Source organism: Bombus vancouverensis, unplaced genomic scaffold (assembly GCF_051014615.1).
Source record: "Bombus vancouverensis nearcticus unplaced genomic scaffold, iyBomVanc1_principal scaffold0031, whole genome shotgun sequence".
NCBI classification, from domain to species: Eukaryota; Metazoa; Arthropoda; class Insecta; order Hymenoptera; family Apidae; genus Bombus; species Bombus vancouverensis.
The window spans coordinates 621,504-643,886 of record NW_027468922.1 but is presented as its reverse complement, the minus strand read 5'-3'; the positions used below and the strand labels follow the sequence as shown (position 1 = coordinate 643,886).

Sequence of the window (22,383 nt, the reverse complement as noted above, 5' to 3'; positions counted from 1 at the left end):
CGAGCGAAAATTCAAAGTCGATTTTCTCGAAAACGAAGCCTCGAACGAAAAATTGTTATTCTATATTTTCGACTTCTTTTTTCGCATAGAATCGCCCCCTTTCCGCTTGTACCACCAGTTACCAACCACCCTGTATATATATGATCGTTTAACGTTCATTATTTCCTCATATTTCGCAATTTGATTTACGCGAAAATCGAATTAGTTAGAATTTGAAAGATGGCTGTTGGCGAGATTAAAAGGCAAAACTAGTTAGGAAGATTCTACGCGAAACATCTGTGATATAGAGGCTCACTGATGTATTTGCCACGTAAACAATAATTACCGCATGCAATTAAGAGGATCCTTACTACGCGAAGAGGATGTAGGTGATGGGGTTGGTGATAGTCTGGCAACTTCTCGTTCCATATATAGCGGCGAGGCATCGAAACGGAACGACTGACAGCGCGTGTCGACACGGCAGATGAAGAGATTTCGACTTGGTTACACTCGATCTTGTTACTCTGTGTCAGAGCTGCGAGCTTTCCGGAAAATTTGAGTTAGCCTCGTTACTTAGCGAACGAATTTCAGTCTGTCGGCATTTTCTCTATAATCAGCATACGAGTATAGCAGCAGCCGTGTCATTGAAAAATTAACGTGCTGCTGGATAAATTATGAACGAATAAGATAAAAATTCATACGCCAGATACTTGTCCGACGCAAACGTTTAAGAATTTTATATCTGACACGAAAGTCGGAGAATTTTTAATGCGATTCAGAAATGAAATGATTTCCGATAAGATATACGAAGATTGATAGAACGAGTGGAAAACTTTCGAGTGGTTTAGATACATCTATCGATATTTTGTAAGTGGTACTTTGTAAGCCGGATAATTAGCGTTATCCGCGTATAAGATAAGTTTCGAATATTTTTAATATTAATCATATTACAGTTGCAAGATTTCGTAGATAATTTAAGGAATTGAAATATCATTATATAGAAATGTTCTGCTAATTTTCAAGTAATTATTTGCTCTCTTTTAATGATAAAAGCTGACTTTCAAAGCAAACGGTCCGCATTAAGCGACACAAAGCATTTGTGCTTTTACCGTAGAAACGAATAAATACACGAGTACAGCATTCGTTTCGTCGATTAAAGCTTGCAACTATAATATTTATATGTTCTAGGAGATGTTGGTTTCTTTCTTAGCGAAAGTAATAGTACCGTCCTGATCTTGCCAATAATTATTGTACATTCGATGATCAATAGTAAGTTATTACGGATTCTAATTTTTAAAATCACGTTACACATTCTTCGGTTCTTACATTTTCGTCTCTTTTTTTCTGAAATGTGCTATGTCTTACATGATTTTCCTCTTACTACTAGTTCCCACTCTGCTGTATTGATCATGTAATATCTACCTAGGCATGCATGTATATACATATACCATATCCCTATTCCATTACCTATTTCTACAAGACCAAAACTCCACCGCGTAATCTCGCCTAGTTCTCAAGTCAAAATTACCTATACATATAACTAGACATTGATTCTTATCATACTTAACGTTTTTTCTTCAGTGACATTATTTTCTTATCGTGTTTTCACATTTATACGTGTATATTCGTATCTAGCGTTTGTTCAGTCTGGAATTAAATGCTGTTTGCGTATACAATAAAGTCTTCGCCTCTGTTTATTTTATCCGAGCAATTCGGTCTTAACATTTATCTTGCCAAATACAAAATGCAAATCAATAGTCGCATAAACACAAAAATAGAATGAACGAAATCTTCTGTACTGAAATAATATTAACGACGACAAAAGTGAACCAAATCTGACAAATAGTACGCAACTGTGACATCAAAATTCATAAATACAGTTCACGATTTCGTGATTTAGCAACTCCGTATTTTTCAACAAATTTCGAAACTAGCAAAACGATGATCTATATCCTCCTAATGTCACGTGCCTCGTACTTTATCGTGCTTGCCCTATTTACGATTTCTTTGTCTTTCGTACGATAGGTTTTTAAAACTTACAATCGAAATATCTTTTTCGAACGCAAATTATGATTTCGTAATACCGAGAATTAATGCTTTCCAGCTAAAAGATACGAATGCAGAGAACTCTTGTGTGAATATAAGAATACCAACCGATGTATGGAAAATATAGTATGGCCAAAATTAACTCGTGATTAATTCGATTGAAAACTATAACGGTATCCAATTTCACCGATACATATAGCATCAGTTTTCAGAGCTAAAACTTTTTGTCACGTCTCCCTTCCCAAAATCGCTTCGTGTATCACTCTTAAAGAGAGTAAAGAGGGCGGGGGGAGGGGGCTGTCCTTGGGGGAAGCGGAAGAAGAGTGGTAAAAGAGGAAAGAATTCTATCGGTTGCGACGAAATTGAACGCGATCGATGGAAAATCACCGTCCAGAGAAATATTGCCCGATTAACCGTTAATGATTTCGGTTTCACGCAGAAGCCACCCTCGAATAGTTGCTTCAGTCGTGAACTTTAACTGCACCGCGTCGTCCCTTAAGCTGTAAAAGGTGCATCAGCCGGAAAGGAATTCGTGAAAGAAACGATTTCCCTCGATATGAAAATCGTTCGACCGAGCAGGATTTGCCAGCGAGGAACATATAACGTATTGTACGAATGTGCGCTGAAGAAACGCGGGAGAACATAACGTGTCACGTGTAGCGTTCCGCGTGTTCCGTCTGCTCACGTACTTAACGGCAGAAAGAAATCTTGTACCTATGTGTGCCCGACGATTGCCAAAAGGATCGGGGCAAAACGCACTCAAATCGATGTAATTCTATCCCGCAAGACGAATTTTTACACGAATTCCTCGTGTCATATAGCGGAGGGACGAAGGGAACAATGTTAAAAATTAGATGAATTTCCATGATTTAATTTTACGCATTCTTTACTTGTCGTTCTTTTTACTTATCTAATGTATTCAACCTACTAGTAATTGTACAATACAATCGTATTTGGACTAATATATATCTGGCCTCGTAACAGTGCGTATAATGTTCCTTAAAATCAAACGAAATTCTCTCGTTGCTTATGGTTTAAGTAATTTTTTATCCCACGTAACATGCCTATCCTATCTCTTTTGATTTTAATTTTTGTTTTTAACGCGAAAAGCGAAATAACACGTAATTACGATTTACGTAGCTTGAAAATAAAAAGAAGGCGAAATATTTGGCAACGGCATTCTTTTCCACGGAACGTTTCTTCTCTGTTCAAAAATTAATAATATTTATACTTAATACGAGGATCATCGAAGAAAATTTCTGATTTCCCGTTAGTCTCGCTTCGAATAAAACGATATTTAAGATATAATCATAATATTCAGTTAATTTACGCTAATAAGGTATCTATTTTTGGTATTATCGTTGAATTTTTGTAAATTCGTATTTTGCTCGCATACCAGTTTCTAAAAATCGTTTTGGAGACCACAGTTTGGCCAGGTCTAGTCTAAGGTAAACGGTTTGCTTCAAAGTGTTTCACTTAACCTAGTCACCACCTTTGAGTCCCTTCCGACACAGCGTTTCTTTAGAAGATTTCCCAATTTTTGAAACAACAGAAAGAAATTTTTAATTCCACGCGTTATCTCCTTCCACGTTATTTTTCTCCGTATTAGTTCTTTTCCCCTCGGAAGAGCACAATTGGCTCGAGGACCCGTTAACCTTCTACTTAACTATTAAGCTGGAATGGAAATACATTAATGGAATCTATGCCGAGATCTTAAAATACTTTCACGAAGAATCTAACATAAACTATTTACAAGTTATAATTGCCCCGATGTAATCGAAGGTACGTATTATATTTAAAACGAAAGTTACCGGCGTGTCAACCGCGCGTTTTAATTAAGAGCGTTGTGTTACTTTGTCAATCGTGTATTTTACTTTCTTCGGTGAATTCGATCAGATTCTGAATCGCTTCGTTTCCGCTTCTATCATTAAACAGAAGTTGCATTTTGTATTTACTGCGAGCTATCACATCGATTAATCGTTACGTGGCTCGTTTGTAAACATAGAAACACAAAGATAGAGTACGCGTGTCATACGTTAAGCGAACGTGATACGAAAAGAGAAAGAAAACGCTCGTCCCACGCCGATCTTACGCTTTCGTGTTTACCGTACTACCAAGGCATCTAGCGTCATATATTAATCGAGATTGAGATATAGCGTATATTTATAAAATTTGAAGCGGATATTTCAGCGTGTAAACGATTGTCGTTGTTAAGCTGGTAAGTGAAAGTTTGCTGGTAAGTCCGTTGCTAGCCGCGTAACTCACGCCGATCGTTACCTTACGGTAACACGCACGTGTCCTGGGTATCGCGTTGACAACAAATCGAGCAGAGATTCTATTTTCATGTTTGGCTGTACGATCCGGCGAGCCATTCTCCGGACGGAACGAGTTTCGAATGAGTTATCGTTACGCGCATTAAGCCCGCTACGGATAGGAGAGAGGCGGATGGAGAACCGCCGGTGAAGAGAGAAGCCGGAGAGACGCGAGTTACTGGAAGCGAGTGTGAAGTGATTTCAGGGGGTCGAGATATTTCAGGCTGCAGGAACGGTGAAATAAAGCGGCCGCGTGTTGTGCTGTTCATGGCTCGTTATTATGCTATATGCCATGTCCTCGCAGCTACTAAGGTCCTTATCGTAATGGAAATGTGAAGAGAGACGACGCGGCGAGGCGCGCAGCTCGCCGGCGAACTTACGAGCAAGGAAGATAAATGCGAGGATGAAAGGGACGCTGTTGTTGCGATACGGCCAACCAAACGAAGCTTTAAACGCTGTTCAAGCCACGTGACAACGAGATGTAACAGGGAATTTATCGAAGTACACATTGGATAAAATCGAACGAGTTGAAAGTAGCGTGCGAACAAAACACGATCGCGATTGAAAGAACATGATATTAAAAATGATAAATGACGAAAGTGTTGATATTAAGGGAAATGTAGTTTATTTTTTTCTCTGATGGAAAGCTTCTTCGCCTTTGGAATATCCAATATTTACCATTCAGTTCTTCAACTATACGTATACGTTATTCAACCTTACGAGTCTTGAAGGAAATTTATATACGCGATGGTAAAAGTATACTCCTACTACTAATGATATTTATACTATATCCATCGAATACGCGATAATGTCGTAAATAAATTCAGAACGGAAGAACGAAAACTCGACGACCGTTTTCCTTTTCGAAAGAAATGAATATTTGCGAAGCGAGCGCGCGATATATCGTAACTGTGTATGATGTAGCAACGCGTGCGAAATGTATATGGATAGCTTTCGAAATACCTTAAAGGCCGTTGAAAGTTTAAAAGACTCGGTACTTTACGGTGATTTGCCGAGGAAATCGGCCCGAGTGATTGTTAGAATTTAATCTTGGAATTAGGATTAATATTCTGTGGAAGACACAATGTTTATGTTGAAATAATACAATGTGATATTTATTAAACAATTATTTCGAGAGTTATAAATGTGCGTTCTGGAATGTAGACAGTTGGCTAGTTATTCACAGACTGGCTTAGTGACCCATGGCCCTTGAAAAGGTTTAGAGCCCCACTCTCTATGCAGTAATGAGTGTGACCTGTGTGGGTGTCTGTGTGGCGTCACATGTGGCACAGAACCTTCTAGTAGCTTCTCGACGTGCCCGTCTAGAATGTTCCATCCATATCCTCACGCTTCTTCCGGCGTCCTTTTGAAAAAGCGTGCTAACTGCCGTGGTGCATCTCACGAACGCACGCTGGTGGGGATGGCGCTGGGCAACGAATGGAAGAATCTGTACGATCAGACACTCTATCCGCATGCGACTGATATCGTTGTATTCCAACAGTGATTACGCAGTTTGCGCCTCTATCATTGCTAAGCGGAAAATGAAAAAGACGAGAATGGGCGAATCGACTGGAGAATGCGTAACTTTGTCTCCATTATCGTTGCTCTGCCGCAAGGTTGGACAAGGAAGTCCGAAGAAGAAAATACTCGACAACTCGGGGATCGAGCCGTGCATATTTGCTAGTAGCTGGCATAAAGAGGCCGAGATACTGTCGTCATAAATAGGAATGTAAGCACCCACGGGACTAAGCAGACGAAATTCTTATTATTTTGCGGCATTATAAAGGGGAAGGAAGCGCGACGTCGACGTCGACGTCGGCACTCCGCTGATTTCTACCCATTCCCACGAAAATAATCTCGCGGAAGCATGCAAATCTGATTTTCTTGCATTCCCTTCCCTAAAATTTCCGAGCTTTCTCCTTATCTTCTCTTGGTTTATTTCGCTCGTTAGCGCGAGATCCAACATATTTACCGATTCGTACGAACATCTATTAAACGTTTCGCAAGAATTTAGGCTGTCGTTTAGTTTCACGTGCTTTTCAACCTTATTGGAGCAATTGTAATTAATTTTCTTAACGTATGGAATTCCCCTAAACAAAATCGATCAAATTTCAAATCAGATACAGATAATAATATTTAAATATTTCATCGAGTGATTATGAAATAATTATCGATAATACGAATATAAGTTAATTTTCTACAAATTAATTTAACTAGGAAAAAACTGAAATTCTTTCCGTTAATCTTACTCCGTTAGCTTTTGCTATTTTTACTGTTAATCGTGAAAAATCGAATAGAAAACGTTTTATCAAATTGTCAGACCGTTAACGTTCGATTTTTTATTTTTGGGCGCGAAGTAATTTATGCGATTAGTTTTATTAATAATTCACCACACGTTCTTTTTCACGCTAGGTATTAAACGAAACATTCATCGTCGCTTTTTTTCTCTGTTATTCGATTCATGGAATCGTTCTTTGATTCATGGACTTGAAAATAATTTACCAAAAATAAAACCATCCACCTAAAGTACATCTCGAGATAAATCACCTTCGACCATAAATCTTTCCATATACTTTTGACAAAAGGGCGAGTTTATTTCTATTTCATATCTGTTTCTCTCGATTTACATGGCAAAGTTCATTGCACCGAGGAGAAAGAAGGGAAAAAACGGGCAAGAACGGGAAAGAACGAGCAAGAATGCGAAAGCCAATGGGATTGAATAAGTGACGAATATTTAACGTCGACCTTCGCTCGGTCGATTACTTTTCCCATTTACGGGCATTAATTGCTTCACTCGGAAGTACGTTTTCCAATTAAGCGAAAAGCCATTGACTAAACACAATCGGCAATGGAAATGTTTCTGACGCAATTAACGTTACGTGAACTGTTTGCGGAAACTTTCGAAAGAGTCCGAAGGGGTTAATAACACCTTGTTTCCGTGAAATCTGATGCTTTCTGTTTCAGCTCGTGTATGTTAAGATGTGATTGCCGTGTACGTACCGTGAATCTTAGATCTTAAAAAATTCATCGACTCTTCTGTATACGTGTACATAGAAATATGTATAGAGACGTAAACACGGATGGAAAACCACATCTTCCGTAATTGCAAAGGGAGCATCAACGTGTGTGCAAATTACGTAAATCTTTTCGTACGAACAAGCAACCGTTGATGACTTTGCAGAAGAGAACGACGAAGGAGAAGAAACGTCATTTGCAACGAACACGCTGCACCGCTTTTATTCGATTAACGCTTTAAATGTAATACAAATTAGAAAACGAAATACACGCCTCGAAAGTAATGTAAACGATTCATAGCATTGACGGCGATTTAAATAGCACTTTTATCATTAGTCACTACCGTCGCCTTGTTCCGCTTTTTCTTTCCGCGCTCAATAAACGTACAAGCGTTTCATTGATATTTCGCTCAATGAGAACGAAAATTCTATAAAAAATGACAACTGGCTGTTATTATAAACATAATCGATATATGTTTTATTAAATTACAATTAAATATATATCAGAAATGTAGTATCGTGGACGAAAGGCCTGGGAAATATCGGACGAACTATGAACAGTGTCGCGAGAGCCGAGGCGCCGTCGGGCCCATCAATGTGTCATCGGTCTTTTCAAGTGCATAGTTTCGTGGAAAAGACCTACGTGACCCTGGCCACGAGCGTCTGCGGAACACGTGTGCGGTGGGCCTAGGAAAAGGACAACAGAATGGGACAACGGCCAGAGAGTGTTAGTCGAGAAACAGTGTGCGAGTCGAGAAACAGTGTGCGAGTCGAGAAACAGAGCGCGAGTCGAGCGGAGACGGAGGTTGCGAGTGGCGTTGCCGAGAGAGTGTGGATTGCGCTGTTTTCTGTACGTTTGGTATGAATAGTTCAAGTTAAGCCACAATCGTCTTTTCTGTCTGATTAACATCTCTATTGTCCACTCTTTGTGAACATATTACATCACGATATTACAGAAATGTTACAACAACTATTTATATTGGTATTGAGAATGTAAACTTCATTGCGCGATATTATATTAAATATTCTTGTTCTAGAAACGAACGAATCGAGTAATTTTTAAAATAAAATTTGTTAAAATATTTAGTAAAAGTCATTTATGTTATATATTTCTGCTTTATATCTTTCATATCGCAAATTGCATAGCCAAACATAATCTAAAATTAATTTTTGGAAATTCTTTGGTTTTAAATAAAGTGACGTGTAAAATTGAAATTTATTGTACAAAATATTGTGTGTTTTGAACGAGATATCGTATCTTTAACAATAATTTTACATATTTTGACGCGTTAAAAGCTTTCATTGTTTCGCTCTGATATAGGCAAAAACGTTTCTCCCGTGAGATATACGAAGCTAGTTTATTACATTTTCTGCACTTTAACTAGAACACTTATTCACTTGTCAGTTAACAAAGTCTGTACATCACCGGCACCGAAAATATGTTAAATTACTTCACACGCGTGACACGTAGCGGTAGTTCGTTCGTATCGATGTGGTCATATTCGCTATTTTATAGAAAACCAGCGAGATCTTTTTGTTGAATTTATCAATACAGTAATATCCAACTTTTCGAATAAGACATTTTTTTACAAAACAAAACTTAATTGACATTGACATTTTTTGTTAAATATGTGCGTGTTAAATATTAACAAAAGATTCTCGGTACCTTTTTATTTATACAGACGAAAAAGAACGTTTGGAACGCAAAATGATACAAGTGAAATGTTTACAACGCTCCTCCTACTTTCATACCACACGATGCGCCACTTCGAAACCATCGAATTTTATTAAATAAAATTTTCCTGTATTTCTTATCGTTTCGAGAGATACGACTTTGTCATGTTACGAGAAAGTATCCGCATACCGTTAAAGGTAATATCACTGATATTTTTTACACTACTGTCCATATGTCATTGGAGACTTCTTCTCAGCGCACCTAGGATAAACACATTTTAGTATATTTCACGTGTATTTTACGTACGAAATGATATCGATACTTATCAATTGTCTGTATTGTAAGGAAAATAGGGAAAAATCGTATTAATCGTTTGCGATATTTTATTACTATCCTGTTTTATCTAACGTATGTTTCGATGTATCGATCGACTCGTGAACGAAAGTGTATGAAACGAACTCGAGACGTTGTTCTTGACAAATTACTTTTCTGAATCACCAGCAAACTCGTAAAGTCTACTCTATTCTACGTGATTACTCGACGTTTACTCGTGTTTCATGCTCCATCTGGTAGAAAAAGCAGAATTCCAAGTAGTCTCTGTAAAGGAAATAACCTGATTGATAAAAATAAGTGAAAAGCAAGAAAAAGAGCCGATTTCCAACTACATGAACGAATTCTTTAGGGGATGCGGTCTAAAACGACGCTGGTGTCGTGTAAAATTAAGGTAAAAATAAGAAACTTGTTAATTTCCGAAAAGGAGATTAAGTTCTTTTTATTTTTTACTCAATTTATACAATTTTTTCGGTTCGCGATGATACACTTTCGATACTTGGATTAGTTAAGAATTTTTTTATTAGACTGACTGGATGATTTTGAAGGGAGCATTTATATTCTTCCATTCGTTGGAGTGGGAGAAGGTTTTGTTTATACTTAGTGTAAAATTCGGAGAACGGCTGGAGTGATCGAATGCCACTCAGGCGGCTGAGAACAGATGCTGACCGGACGGTCACACGCGATAAGGCGTTCGGAATTTCGGTTTGTTATATACAGTTGCTCAAATTTCGTCTGTGACATTCCCCCCTTCTTAGATTGAACTTGATCCCTCAAGTTTTCTTCAGAAGACTTTTGTGGAATCGGACTTGACGTGGCTTGAAAATTACAGCTGATTCCTCCTCTCCATCTGAGTGGTATGTGTTGGTTGGAACATAGATGTTGGGTTTTGAGCCCAGGGTGAGTGGTACTGGTGGGGCTGTCGCATTGTGGCTGTTGATTACAGTTTCATTTCGGCAACAAAATAAATTGATACATAATTTGTTCGGTATACATTTCCTGATGCATTTGAATACCCCTATTTTGTTTAATCCATATATACCTAGTATGCCTAATGCTATGTACCCTAATATCTGGAGCGTGGTTAGTCCCCAATACTGTATATTTTTAATTCTGTGTTCGAAATTAAGAGTTTCTATCTCGTCGCCTATTTTATCGATCGTTGTTTTATAGCCTTGTAAATTATCTATTATTTTCGGTGCTCGCTCGAGTTTATCTAATAGATGAGTGAAACTATCGTTTGTTTTGAGCGCTAGGGTTTTTGTTTTGATTTCGTATATGACTTCGTTTTTTGTTTCGCCTATACGCATGTGTTCGTCTTTGTACAATATATCGCAAGAAGTGTTAGCTCTTATGATGGAAGGCTTGTCAAGTTTTTGTAAGGTATGTTTCGTTTGGCAAATTGTGTCTATTTCTATCGGATTTGCTGGTATCGCAATGTAACAGTTGCTAGTTTTGAGCGGTATAAAGCTAATGTCTTCAATCTTAAGTACAGTTATTTGACAATGTTCAATGTGTGGTTTGAAATTTATTATTTCGCTGCGACAATCGGTTTTTGAATTTCTGTCATGGATTGGTAGTGTTTGTTTGCATATAGTGGTTCCGGCTCGATTCTTACAAAGTTTGTTGAAATACTCGATATCAGCGTTTATAAATGAAAGACCTGAAGTTAAATATATCTGATGTTCGACTACTGGAGCCAGAAATACTCCATTTCTTTTACTCGGGATAGGATATACTTGTAATATGTTCCATTCTGTGTTAGAGACTAAAGGTACTATGATTTTGAAAAATATTTTGTCATCTATTGTGAAGATTTTAAGATCACTGATGTCGAGTATGAATTGAAAATGTTCGGTTTTGGCAGAAATCGCGGTGTTGTACATCTGGCTACCTATTGCCTTGGCGTAATTTTCTTTGAATTCATTGGGGTCAAGTATTTGTGGACTAATTATTCCTTGTTTGCCTAATATCATGACGTTAAGTATTTCATCTAATTGGAAGTGTAAAGTTTGCATCGCGGTGTCGACTTTCATGATCATCTTAAGCATAGATCTATCGATATTTGCCTGCTGTTGTAATTTTAATATATCACTATATGATCTCTCTAAGTGGTTTAGGTTTTCTGAGTTTACAATTTTTCTAATAAGTGCTGTTTGATTAGCTATTATGATCTTGATTTTATTATTATCATCGAATAGTTTGTCCATATTTTTGTTTATGAGCGTAAGATCATCATCGTCGAGAGTCCCGAACAGACTTTTCGATACGGAACCTATGATGTTAAGCAAACCTCGTGTGCTCCGGGTATGTGTTAACGCTTTCAAGTGTTTTGCGAGTTGTTTTAGGTTATTGATGCGATTTTGTAATCCGCCTAACTCTTCGACGTATTGTTTGCTGATTGCACGTGAGTCTATTGTTAATTTATATGATTCTATTGCGCTTATCTGTTCGTATATGTCGCTAGTGTCTAATCCTACTATTACATTGGCAGTGTCGCTGTATAAATATCCTTTTCCTATGTTTTCTACGAATACAGAGTTTCCTTCTAATGGTGTAATATTTATTTGCGCGGATACTATTCCGGCAAAGAGGAGCGTCGACCTGGAAAGTAAGGTTTTAAACGATTACCGTGTATCTTTTTGTCTTGAATCAGATAGTATGGAGTACATACTTTATCAATCGTGTACGGTCCTAACCATTCCACATCAAGTTTATGCCTTTTATGATCGTTATGTATTAAAACAGAGTCTCCTTCTTTGAAAACTGATTGAGGTTTTATAATTTTACGTTTTTGATCGCGCTGATATCGCTGTTTACTTTTGATCAATGTTTCGCGAGCGTGTCGGAGTCTAGAGTCCCATTCCTTTTTGCGGAACGTGACTTCGTCTGCGTATGTGCGTTGGGGATTCTTGGATATTGTGGAGGGAAGATTGGCTTGGTGTCCGAATGTGAGTTCGAATGGCGTGTAACCAGTAGAGTCGTGTATCATTGTGTTATATGCAAGGCATACAAAGTTAAGTTGATCGTCCCATTCTTCATCCGAATTTCGCTGTATCGATTTTAACATGTCTGTTATTACTGCGTGTGTCCGTTCTAACGATCCGTTACTTTGTGGGTGGAAGGATGTCGTTTTGATATGTTTGATTTTGAACGCGTCTTCGTACTGTTGCATTAAACTAGATATAAAATTCTGTCCGCGGTCAGTTAATATCTTTTTTGGAGCGGAAAAGATGTAAATGTAATGATTCAAGAGTGCGTTCCAAATTGTTTCCGTTTGCTGAGTTTTTAGTGGTACGAGTATTAAGTATTTTGTCAATTCGTCATGTATGGATAGAATGTACTGATTGCCTTTTTTCGTCTTTTTCAGTGGGCCTAATAAGTCCATAGCAATTTTATCGTTTGGTTCGAGGGGTGTGTCGGTGATACAAGGTTCTTCGCGCGGTCTGATACGTGTAGTTTTAGATGTTTGACAGGTGTCGCATGATTCTATATGTTGTTGTATACGTTTCATCAAATCTGGTACTCTGTGCCGTTCACGAATGCGATCGTATGTCTTTTGTATACCGGGGTGTCCTACTAAATCGTGATTTTCTTTCAATAATTCGTCTATTTCTTCGTCGCTATATGTTTGAATTGGTTCCCATGCAAAATTTAATTCTTTTACGGTGTCGTTCAGGAATAGTAAAATTTGTTTGATCGCGTTCTTTTCGGTCTCTGTGAAACTATCGTCGCCTATACCTATCTTTTCGTTTATATGAATAATTTCGTTTAATTTAGTTAACCATTCGATTCTGTCGTAATTTCCTAGCTCTGTTTTGGATAATTGATAGAAAGATTTACGGTTCGGAGTCATTTTGAGAATTTTGGGTAACGCGTCGGTAGATTTTTCCCAATCGTGATATTTTTTATCGAGTTCTATGTTCAAATTTTCGCGTCGTCTGGTCAGAACATGTATTCTAGATAGTGCGTCGGCTGCAGTATTATCTTTTCCTTTCGTGTATTCTATGTCGTATTCGTATTCTTCTAGTTTTAATCGCCATCTCATCAAGCGTGATGAGGGCTCTTTGCAATTCTGTAACCATTTTAGTGCTTGGTGATCGGTTCGGATGAGGAATTTCCGTCCTAACAGATATTGTCGGAGGCGTTTCACGGCCCATACTATTGCTAAAAGTTCTTTTTCTGTAGTGGAATAATTTCGTTCCGGTGGGTTTAGAGTTCGCGAGATATAACAACATGGATATCCGTCCTGTGATAAGATTGCACCTATACCTTCGTTACTGGCGTCAGTCGTTAATGTGAATGGTTTCGCAAAGTCGGGGAATTTTAGTACGGGTGATGAACAGAGTTTGTCTTTTAATGTCTGGAATGCTTCCTGGGTTTTATCTGTCCAATGAAATGGTGTCTCCTTTTTTGTAAGTTCGGTCAATGGTTTCGCGATCTTAGAAAAGTTTCTGATGAACTTACGGTAATAACCTGCTAGTCCTAAGAACGATTTGATGTCTGTGGGATTACGTGGCTGTTTGAAATTGATAACGGCTTCTAATTTTTTGGGATTTGGCTTTACACCTTCGACGGTTACTATATGTCCAAGATATTCTAATTCTGGTTTGAGAAATTCGCACTTGTCCGGCTGTATTTTGAGTCCGAGTTCGCGTAGGCGTTGCAATACTATCGCGAGGTTGCTATTGTGCTCTTCAATCGACTGTCCGAATATTATAATGTCGTCTAAATATACGAAGCAATGTTTATTTATGAGTCCTCTTAGCGCGGTATCCATCATGCGTTGAAATGTTGCAGGTGCATTCTTTAAACCGAATAGCATCCTATTGTAATGATAGTGTCTTTGTGGTGTGGAGAATGCTGTGTACTTTTTAGAGTCGATGTCCATTGGGATTTGGTGGAATCCGGAGGATAAATCGAGGGCTGAGAAGAATTTTGCGTTGCCTAGTTGGGATAGTATGTCGTCTATGTCAGGTAATGGATATGCGTCCTGGTCAGTTAGTTCGTTTATTTTTCTGAAGTCTATTACAATTCGCCATTTCTGTTTCCCTGAGGCGTCTGCCTTTTTTGGTACTACCCAGACTGGTGAATTGTAAGGAGAATCAGATGGTTCTATAATGTTCTTTTGTAGCATTTCGTCCATTTGTCGTTTGATTTCTTCTTTATGGCATTCAGGCGGTCGGTAAGATTTTGTGTTAATGATTTTATTTTCTTTTAACGTTATTGTGTGTTTAGCAAGATTAGTGCATGGAAATAAGTCGGTCTCTAGATTGAATACGTCGAGGTAGAACAGCAATATCTTTTCGATTGGTTCACGGAGGGTTTTCTCTATATGCGAAAGTCTAACTAAATCTTTAAACGTGGAGACTTGATCATACGTATTTGAATTTTCGATAAAATTAGTCATTTTGGCTGGGCACTCACCACCATTGATAAAGCATATCGTTGTCGGTTTTCCTTCCAGGTAGGCTGTTTTTGACACTGCTTGTTTTGGAGGTACGTCGTTTTCCTGTTGCAATAAAAGTATATTATTGTCAAGTTTTAATTGTTGATTCGAGAGTTCAAATTTGAATTTAGATAGGGCTGGCAAACCGAGTATGCCGTCTTCTATAATTGGAAAGTTGTCTTCTACCACAAAAAATTCTAGAGTTTTGCCAAATAGTTTTATCAAAGCGTGTTCGTTGGTTTTAAATTTAGAGTGTCCCATCGAGAATTTCCGTTCTTTTGTTATTCTTGGTCGTAATACGCATCTTCGCTTGAGTATATTAATTCCTGCTCCGCTGTCAATGAGGAATTTATGTCGCTGTCCGTCGGATCGTAAAAGTACTGTGGGTAGTCTTCCTGTTGTGGCGTTAATTCGTAGGTCTGGTCTGTTGGTTCCTCTATTTCTTCCTTGTGTGTCTCGAGATTGTGGACTGCTGGTGGTCTCGGAAATTGGCTGGGTGTTCGAAAATTTTTACATTGACTGGAGACATGTCCGATTTGGTTGCATTTGAAGCATTTTAATTGTGTCCTTTGGGCAGGTGGTATTTGTTCGGTTTGTCGGAAGCTTCTTGGCATTGGATTGGTTGTTGGAGTTGGTTTTTTAGTGATCTGATTAGGATTATTGGTTGTTAGTCGTTGCTGCTCAGGAAGTCGTAATCGTTCTATTGGTTTTAGTCGTCGATTTCGATCTTCCCTGAAGAATCGCTCGATGTCGGTGGCTTTCTTTTCGGCTTCAAGGATATTGTATGGTGGATTGGCGAGTAGTAATTGTCCTATTTCGCCTTTCAGGCCTCGGATAAAATCGATCACGGAGTCTTTTAAAATCCTGTCGTTCATAGCTCGTCTAGTAATTTCGTCACGGTATTCGTTCGTTATACTGTATTGTAACTTATTGAGTGCTCTGCGGAACCTGATGATATAACTTTGCACACTTTCGTCGTGACGCTGTCTCGTTTCGCGTAGCTGGTCTTGATGTTCTCTAACAGAGTCTTGGGTGGCTACGTTTCGTCTTAGGGCATCGTACAGGTGTCCGTATTCGTATATCGATATATTGCAGATGGCCATTGCGGCTTTACCCGTGATTTTCCCTATTTTGATCATTTTTAATAGTAACGTGGGTTCGCTACACATGGCTCGTAATTCGCGTACTTCGCGTATGAATTCTTCTACTCCGATATTGTCTTCGCCGTTTAATTGCGGAATACATACTATCGCGTCTTTGGCCCGTAAGCTCGGAGGGGCGAATTGCGGTGGACGGTCTTCGTAAGAGGGATGGTTGTCTTCTTCTGTTCGAATTGGAACGCATGGTGGGGAAGTTCTATCTCTCGCGGCAACAGATTCGTCCATAGTAATAAGGGAGCCTAGTTCTGTAGTAGCGTCGCGTCCTATTTTTATTTTAGAGATATTTTTGCCTAATAGTTCTATTTCCGCTGCACGCTTCTTATTTTCACTGTCGGCCGTCCGTTGTGTCTCTTCTACACGTTGCGCAAGAATTTCAATTTGTTTTTGAATTACGTCGAGTATGGCACGAATCGAATTGTCCGTACCTCCGTTTGTAGAAACGGTTTCAATAGTTTCGACTTTGTCTTTTCGTGATGTGGGCATGATTCTAATTGAGCTTATTGAGTCTGAACTACTGTTGCTATTTGGACTCGAAGCGCTTGAGAAACTGGGTTTTCTCACACGGTATCGTGAAAATGAATCCAGATTTTTCAGCTTACCGTAGTAGTTATGACCGTTGAGGAGTCTCAGGGATGTTTCCTCTCTGGTTGGTTTTAGATTCCGAATCTTATTCGTAGGCTTGCTCTGCGCTGACCGTAGTCCTCTCGTCTAGTTTCACCGTAATGGAACGTTGAAAGTTGCTGCAGGGCCTCGTAGTAGCAAAGATTCGCACTGGGTCCGTTGATCCTTCGATCTTCAATGATGCGCGTACGCCGAAATCGTAATTTCGTTTGCACTGAAGTGAATAGATCCTGGCACGGATCGCCAAAAATATCGTGTAAAATTAAGGTAAAAATAAGGAACTTGTTAATTTCCGAAAAGGAGATTAAGTTCTTTTTATTTTTTACTCAATTTATACAATTTTTTCGGTTCGCGATGATACACTTTCGATACTTGGATTAGTTAAGAATTTTTTTATTAGACTGACTGGATGATTTTGAAGGGAGCATTTATATTCTTCCATTCGTTGGAGTGGGAGAAGGTTTTGTTTATACTTAGTGTAAAATTCGGAGAACGGCTGGAGTGATCGAATGCCACTCAGGCGGCTGAGAACAGATGCTGACCGGACGGTCACACGCGATAAGGCGTTCGGAATTTCGGTTTGTTATATACAGTTGCTCGAATTTCGTCTGTGACACTGGCGTCGGTAACCATTTCGAGACAGCCGATCTATCAAACCGGCCTAGATCGAGACTTTTAATACGCTCGAATTTCCCGCGAGAGTTACCCCCCGCAAGCAGCTTGGATGGATAGGCACGTACAATGGAATTATGGTTCCCCTATGTTCCCATTACTATGCCATCTACGTTATGCGTTCTATGGTTGTGGTTGCTCTCCTTTCGATGCCCTTAACGACGCCCTTCGCTGTTTTATGCCCTTCGCAAATAATCTCCGTGTATCTGACCGTGTATCCGCCTACGGAGTGAATGACCTTTGATCGACGATATTTCCTCCTAATGCACGATACGAATGAATCGCGTAGGGCGTGCTCGAGTTCACAGTCCATTTTGTTAGCGTTATTCCGAACCCTTATTAACTTTCTATGAACTTTATAGCGTTCGCTTCGTACAGGGATTTCAATCGATTTTGCCCAATTTTAGCGCGTTGTTCGATTTAAAGAAAAATTTCAACATCATTAGTGTACTGTATGTCAAGTAAAAATTTTCACGATCATCGAATCAACGAAAAAGAAATTGACGTCAATTTGATCCTTGCCAATGTAAATGTGATATTTTATCCTTAGTAAGAAGAAGAAAACGCGTAAAAGAATAAGTAAAAATATTATGATATCTAAGGGCGTCCTCGGATCGTCGCTACGATATACCTACCGTTGATATTTCAAGTTTGATCAATTTCTCAACCAAAAGGATCAGTATGTACCGTCAATGCGATATTTATTGATAAACGCGTCGTTAGTTTAGTTAGATCCTTGATCGATTTTTATCTAGGTAGATATTTGGAAGAAAATATGTCAATTTTATAGTAGTTGTATTTAATTAATTGATCCGAGTGTTCCTTGTAATTAAAGTTAGAGTATCGAATACAAAAATTTATTACGATATTTCACCCTTTTCTTTCCTCAAGCTGGAACGCGATGTAGCGAAATGTATTATTGACGAGTTTATAATTAAAACATATATATAGTCTTAGGTTTAAACTAAATCTAACCGTAATATGATTGATGCCACAAAAATCGTTAATATCATACCGTGGAACGTAATTTGCAAATTGTACAACTAGGTTGTAGACGCACGGCCTGATATTTGTGTTTCCATGAAATTCTAATGAAGGCTTTAAGATTAATTGACGGAAGAACATGACAGACTGTCCTATTTCATATTCTCTGGAAACAATCCAGCAGTAACTTTAGAACGGGTAGTCGCATTAACTTTATGAAAGCTTATTGCATCTTTGACGATTCTATTTTGACCGAAGGTTGCTCACTGATTTTTTTTTGCATTATATTTCACGTCTGTTGCATGCTCGCATAGATCGACGACAACCATCGATTTCCAAGCAGTACTTAACTGAAACGAGGTGGGAAAGATGCTCGAACGGATCATCGCCGCCCGGCTGGAGGCTCACATGACCGAGAGGGCGCCCGGATGGCACGACAGCCAATACGGATTCCGCCGCGGCCGCTCGACCGTGGACGCGGTGAAGAAGGTGAAGACCATGGCCGAGGACAAGGTCTCTCGAGAAGGGGTGGCAGTAGCGGTATCACTCGACGTCACCAACGCCTTCAACTCGAGCCCCTGGGCCAGGATCGTGGAAGCCCTGTGACACTTCGAGGTCCCGGCGTACCTGGTAGGGATCATCCGAGCGTACCTGACAGACAGATACATCGTTTACGCCGGGAAGAACGGGGAGGAAAGAAGACGGATCGAGCGCGGCGTTCCGCAGGGGTCGGTGTTGGGACCGATACTCTGGATCACGGCCTACGACTCCGTCCTCCGATGTCCGATGCCCCCGGGAGGCATGGTGTGCTACGCCGACGACACCCTGGTCCTGGCCGGGGGACGGTGGTGGCACGACACGGCGAATCGCACGGAGGACGCCGTGGCGTGCGCGGTGCGCGGTGCGCGCCATTCGAAGGCTCGGCCTGACGGTGTCGCCGGCCAAATCCGAGGCACTGTGGTTCTTCGACCAGCGACGAAGAGGAACACCTCCTCCCGGACTGTCGGTGAACATCGGCGGAGAAGAGGTCCCGGTGAAACGCCAGATGAAGTACCTGGGTCTCACGATCGACAGCAGATGGACCTTCGGACCGCACTTCGAGCAACTGGTCCCGAAGGCGACGGCCGCAGCCAACGCCCTGTGCGACCTCCTACCGAACATCGGCGGAGCAGGATCGAGAATCCGCCGACTCTACGAGGGAGTGGTTCGGTCCCGAGTCCTCTACGGGGCACCCGTCTGGGCCAGAAGCTTGACGGCCAGTCGCCGCAGCCTGACCTTGCTGCGGAGACTGCAGAGGACGACCGCTATCCGCATAGCGAGAGGCTACAGGACGACGTCGTACGCGTCGGCGACCGTGCTGGCGGCATCCCCCCGTTCGAGCTGTAAGCCCTGGCGCTCGAACGCGTGTACGAACACCAGAGGGGCCCGACGCCATCGACCGCCAGCCAGCCGGCCCCGAACATCCGGGAGGAGGCGAAGAAGGAGACGTGGGAACGATGGCGCTCGCAGCTGATCCAGGAGGACGCCGTGCGGCCGCACCGGGCCGTTCGCGCCGTGCTTCCCAACTGGGAGGCCTGGAGGGATCGAGGCGGAGCGCCGCTGACCTTCAGGATGACGCAGGTGCTCACCGGCCACGGAGTGTTCGGCGAGTACCTGCTAAGGATTCGGCGAGAGGCGACATCCGTCTGTCACCACTGCAAGGAAGAGGAGGACACGGCGCAACACACGCTGGAGTTCTGTCCGGCATGGGCGGAACCACGACGCGTCCTACGGCTCGAAATCGGCGAGAGCTTAGCCCCCGAAGCGGTCGTCGCGGCCATGCTCAGAGGGCGCCAGGAGTTCGCCGCCATCCGCACCTACTGCGAGCAGGTCATGCTGGCGAAGGAGCGGGCGGAAAGAAACCGGGAGCGAGCTCGCGATCCGTCCAGGACATCGCAGCGCCCGAGGAACACAACGCGCCGCAGGGGCGCGACGCCGCCACCGGCGCCGCCGCGGCCACCATAGGAGCGCGAAAGAACCAGGAAGAGGCGTCAGGGGACGGGGTCCCCAGGATGACGCAGCAGGAGCGAGGCGCTAGGGGGCGTGGTCCCCCCCAGCGGTCCAAGAAGAGCAGGACGCCTCCCTTCGACAAAAAAAAGGAGAGATAGTCGCCCGGGGGTAACCGGTAGTAATTCGGGAGAGATCCCGGGTGCATCTCGACTCAGGCGTCAGGACAGGCCACCGTGGAGGTTTTAGCCGGTACGAATCCGGCACTACCCAGCGCCCTCTCCCCGGAGGGCGCGGGGCGCCTATGAAGGTTTCCTCCACGAAAAAAAAAAGTACTTAACTGAAAAGCTTTGCATGTTTAGGTAGGTATCGAATGGCAAACTAACCGAGCAGCGATGACCGGCTTATTTCTGATCCATACATTTTCTCCATCACATCCATGACGTTCCTTTATTCGATCGCGTATATAATTTTATTTTTTTCAGTGACTTCACTTCACATAAATGAAGATAGCAGGTCGTAACTTTGATTTCTTTTTTCATACGATTCGAGGCGATTCGAATGCCCACGAATATTACACCTATATCGTCGAACGAATTATAAGTTATAATTATAACATAGATATTAGAAAATGGTAGACATACAGTCGAACTCTACTATCGACACATTTTCTTTTTTGTTTTTCTTTTGTAGATATTGTTACGCCGGGCGACTCTCTGCCTGGCCCAGGTCACACACCGCGGGCCAGACGGACACCAGATGTCCGCTCTTCCGTACGGCGTACCCCTCAATAGCCTTAAGCATCCGTCATAAACCCGAGTCACTTGCCTGCTAAGGTCCTTCAAACAAACATCTGTTTCCGAGGAATTTCTAAACACTATTGTCTACCACGGCTGGACAAGGGAAAGTTGGTTTTTCTCACGCACGCTGCAACTTTCCTCCCACTAACCACTTTCTCTCGAGGGCGGTTAAGACCCTTCGTTTAACCAATTAAAAACGAAGCCTATTCCCTCACTCTCCTAAATAACATCGGCACCAACAAATCCGATGGTCCCGTGCGCTAGACACACCCATCCTTAGCTTTCCTCCGACACATCATCGTCTCCCAGTACAGTACTGATTCTACATCCTTCGAACGGTCAACATCCTTCGAGCGGGTATACACACCCGCAGATCAGTCACTCACTCATCTCGTACATACGCACCAGTGTAACTATCCTCGTTATAAGTTGTGGAATAAACGGTGAAATATAACTTACTACTGTGTCATATTCAATCAACCACCTCTGTTATCTTAACCGAAACAGGGGAACGACTACTTCGCGGCGTCGATTCACCGAATCGTAGCGAGAATTTACGCCTCTCGCTGACGCGTTTTCCTCGCGACCGCGTCTCTCCGCGAACGGTCGTAACAGATATCAAAGTGCAGACGTTGAGTGGAACGTCGAAGATTCGTTTTCTTATTTTGCTAAAGAAAACCTTGTGGGTGTCAAATAAGGAGTCGTAACCAGATGAAGATTCTGCGTAAATTGAACAGAATTTCTGCACCAAAACTGGAAGCCTCGCGATCCAATTTTATCTTCGTCGTTTTTATTTTCTTTGTGGAAGAAATTCTGTACGTAGGATGATCTTATATTTACTCGATAAATATTTAAAATGGAAAGTATAACACGATTTTACATGAAACCCCTTAAATATCGAGTAACGATTGCAAGCGGCTTTTACTTTACGGAATTTTCATTCATCCCTTAATGTACCTTGATAACTAGCCAAATTCATTAAACAGCTGTTTCTCTATCGCGCTAGTTATTTTATAAAATGTCATGTTCGACTAATATGCAAATTACGCAAACGCTGAAATATTTCATAAGATGAGCGGGTTTTACTATTTTCAGAAGATGAAATTTTACGAAAAAGAGCTTTGTTCTTGAAACTCAGGTACACGTAAGTAAGATTTTGCAGTTGTTTTCATACTACATTTCCTTGGATAAAAGATGCCTTATTTTTTTTTATTTTTAAATTACCTTATTTTTAAATGCCTTATTTTTAAATAACCCAATTTGTATACAAATTTTCCAGCTAAATATCTATTTAGTTTTTAGTCGAAAATATAATTAATTTGTCGCAAAATGCGACAAATACGTAGCTTATTAGA

General features: G+C 41.0%; 1 long non-coding RNA gene across 1 annotated transcript in view; it reads left to right on the top strand.

Moving 5' to 3' along the window:
* Nucleotides 1–18,788, top strand: part of LOC117153161 (uncharacterized) — an 84,007-nt gene extending 65,219 nt beyond the window's left edge. The window contains exon 4 of the long non-coding RNA XR_013061058.1: nt 18,557–18,788. This is a non-coding gene — a long non-coding RNA (uncharacterized LOC117153161). The remainder of the gene's footprint in view (nt 1–18,556) is intronic.
* The last annotated feature ends 3,595 nt before the right edge of the window (nt 18,789–22,383 follow it).